The sequence below is a fragment of the Sciurus carolinensis genome, chromosome 5 (genome assembly GCF_902686445.1).
Source record: "Sciurus carolinensis chromosome 5, mSciCar1.2, whole genome shotgun sequence".
Lineage (NCBI taxonomy): Eukaryota > Metazoa > Chordata > Mammalia > Rodentia > Sciuridae > Sciurus > Sciurus carolinensis.
The window spans coordinates 100,454,007-100,457,690 of NC_062217.1; the positions used below are offsets into that span (position 1 = coordinate 100,454,007).

General features: G+C 39.5%; 1 pseudogene; it reads left to right on the plus strand.

Annotated features, from left to right (window-relative positions):
• Positions 1–2,346: 2,346 nt before the first annotated feature.
• Positions 2,347–3,464, plus strand: LOC124985816 (ribonucleoside-diphosphate reductase subunit M2-like; annotated as a pseudogene).
• Positions 3,465–3,684: the final 220 nt, after the last annotated feature.

A 3,684-nucleotide genomic window follows, 5' to 3' on the forward strand; every position in this document is an offset into this window, starting at 1 on the left:
CATGTCTCCAGACATCGTGAAATAAACTGTAACTGCGGTGACTCAGAAGGCTGAGTCAGGAAAATTTCAAGTTTCAGGCCAGTCTCAGGAACTTAGTGAGGCCATAAGCAACTGAGAAAGACCCCACCTTAAAATAAAAAATAAAAAGAACTGGGGGTGTTGCTCCAAGTCAAGAATACCTGGATTCAATCCCTAACTACATATATATTTTGTTAACAGGATATATATATATATATATATATATATATATATATATATATACACACACACACACACATATATATACACACACACATACACATATATTATATTATAAATATATATATATATAATCTCCTAGATCTTTTAATGCATTTATTGTTCATGTAAAATATGAGCAACTGGTCAATTACTTCTTGTTATGTTTAATATTAAGTATTTTATTTATTTTGTACAATATATATATTTTATATACCCCTGTTGCTCAGAGATATTTTCTGATTGAAGATATAGCACAGGGGTTGGTAAACTTTCTCTTTAGTGAACTAGGTGGTTAAGCATTTTAGGTTTTCTGGGATATACTATCTCTGACATGATGAACTCAGCCACTGCTGTAACAGAACACAAAAACAGCCAAAAACAAATGTCAGTAAATGGGCATTAACTTTACCAAAAAAAAGGTGTTTTTCAAGATGGCAAAAGAGAGGTCATTTTCCTGGCTTCTCTGTGGCATGAAACCAAGAAAGCAGATAGGTAATTTCAGCAAGGTGGGCAAAAAAAAAAAAAAGGGGGTTGGGACTTTATTGGAAATTAATACTGGACATTCGAAGCAGATAGGGGACTCAGGAGATCGGATATAATAAGGAAGAAATTCTCAGTGCCACCACAGTGGCAGGTAGAGCAGTCACCTGTGAGCAAAGTGGAGGGATAAGGGAATTAAAGGGTCCCACTCACATTTTCAGGCAACCTGAGGTATGTCTGGGTACTGGGAAATCAAAGATCAAAGACGCTGCCCCACTATATTGAAAGGTGTGTGGCACAGTATCTTTGTGTAGCAAAGTGCATCCCTCCTGGCTTCCCTTGGAGTACAAAGGAAGAAATCATTTTGCGGCCTCAGCATGGGGTCCAGCAGCTGGGGGAGCTGATTCCTGACAAACCCAAGCATAGCCCATAATACAGTCCTGGCAAACCCACACCACAAAACATACAGTGTGCCTAAGTGACCAGGATAAAAATCAAACATGGAGAGGGGTTTACAAAGGAGAATACAGGTCATGGAAACCCACCTAGCTCTCCCCCTGCACCTCCAGTCCATTCACTTGAATGACCAGCTGGGAGAGATAACCATGCCAGGATTTGAAAGGGTGGGGACAGGAGTGACTGAGATAAAGAGACTGAAGCCCAGAGACCAGGAAACACAGGGTCTATGGTGACAGAGAGGACCAAGGATTGGCTCTTCTGCTGCACAAGTGGAACCAAGGGGATATATCCCTAGAGTGCAGTTTCCTAATGTGGACCAGCAACTGCTAAGGCCTGGAGTGCGCTGATTTAAATCTTCAGACTAATAGCCTTCAACAAAGAACCCAGAGTCTTCCTAAGCCTAAATCCTGCCTCCAGGAGCTCCACCCACAGAATTTTCTCTCACAGAACACTCCAGTGACCCCACCCTGAGGATGGAGCAGATCTCACACTCCAGTTCACCCCACCTAGCACAGCTAAGGAGAAAAGCTGTGAATATTTTGAATTTCAACAGAAACAATTCTTTAACTTTTCATTGAGCTCTTTTCCTTTCCTCTTAATTTTTATTTTTTTTCTCTTCTCTGCTTAACTGTAACTGAATGGTTTATTCACATACATACTCATATTTGTTTCTTTTATCTCATTTCTAGCATTTTTCATGATTCAGTATTTTAAGGTCTAGGATGTTTGATATCTTTCAGTATTGTTTTGTATTCTTTTTAAATGTTTATTAGATATATATTTTTTTCTCTCAACCGTTTCCCTTGATTCTCTCTTTTCTTCTGCTAAGAACCAATCTCTACTGTTCTTTCATTCTTCCTTTAATTTTTTACTTCTATTTTCTCTCCTCCTCCCTCATAATCATTACATCCTGCATCACTTCTGTACTCTCACTGTTCACTATTTGAAATTGTAAATCCTTTTGTAAACATACTGTTTTATGATGGGCAATGACTGATCTCATCATTTCTATTTATTGTGACAATTAACACTGTAGATGTTGAGTGCTCCAGGTCCTACTTAGCCACTACATTCACTGTCATCTCCATGTCTGCCACTGCCTCCACCATGCTCTCCATCTATGCCCCACTCAGCACCATTGCAGACTAGCAGTAGCTGCAGCTCTCATCATTAAAGGGGCTTAGCCTGGTAGACAAGGAGCATAGCCCTCAGCAGGACCTGCATCCTGGACAGCAAGACTTCAAAGAGGATCTTCCAGGAGCCCATGCAGCTGCAAACTAACATACCTGCCCCCAGCATGGGGGATGAACAGTGGTGACTAAGAAAGAAGCCCCACTGTTTTGTCATCTTTCCTATGGGATACCATGATATTTGGCAGATGTATAAGAAAATTGAGGCTTCCTTTCAGACAGCCAAGGAGGTGGATCTTTCCAAGGATATTCAGCACTAAGAAGCCCTGTTGACTGAGGAATAGTATTTTATATCACATGTTCTGGATTTCTTTGCAACAAGTGATGGCACAGTAAATGAAAATTTGGTCAAACGATCAAGCCAAGAAGTTCAAATTACAGAAGTCCACTGTTCCTATGACTTCCAAATTGCCATGGAAAACACACATTCTGAGATGTATGGTTTCCCTTATTGACACTTATATTAAAGATCCCAAAGAAAGGGAATTTCTCTTCAGTGCCACTGAAATGATGCCTTTCATGCATTTTGTGAAGAAGAAAACAGATTGGGCCTTGTATTGGATTGGATTGGTGAACAAAGAGGCTACCCATAGAGAACATGTTGTAGCCTTTGCCTCTGTCGAAGGAAACTTCTTTTATTATTCTTTTGTGTCAATATTCTGGTTCAAGAAAAGATGAATGATGTCTAGCCTCATAGTTTCCAATGAACTTATTAGCAGAGATGAGGGTTTACATTGTGACTTTGCCTGATGTTCAAACATCTGCTACACAAACCATTGGAGCGGAGAATAAAAGAAGTAATTATCAGTGCTGTCAGGCTAGGACAGGAGTTCCTCATGGAAGCCTTTCCTGTGAAGTTCATTGGGATGAACTGCAATTTGATGAAGCAATACATTGAATTTGTGGCAGACCGGCTTATGCTGGAGCTGGACTTTAGCAAGGTTTTCAGAGGAGAAAACACATTTGACTTTATAGAGAATATTTCACTGAAAGGGAAGAAAAACTTCTTTGAGAAAAAAGTATGTGAGTATCAGAGGAGGGGAGAGATATCAAATCCAACAAGGAACTCTTTTTACCTTGGATGCTGACTTCTAAATGAACAGAAAATGTGCTCTTATTTTGCTGAATTTTTTTCTCCCTTATCATCCCCCACCAAAAGAAATCATCTAAAATGAATCAACCAGCTAAACCATTGTTCATAACATTGATTAATTACATCTAAAAAACTGTGTAGCTTCACTGTTTTAGTCAGCTATTTTGCTGCTGTAACTAAATGATCTGACCGGAACAATTTTAAAGGAGGAGATCTTAGTCC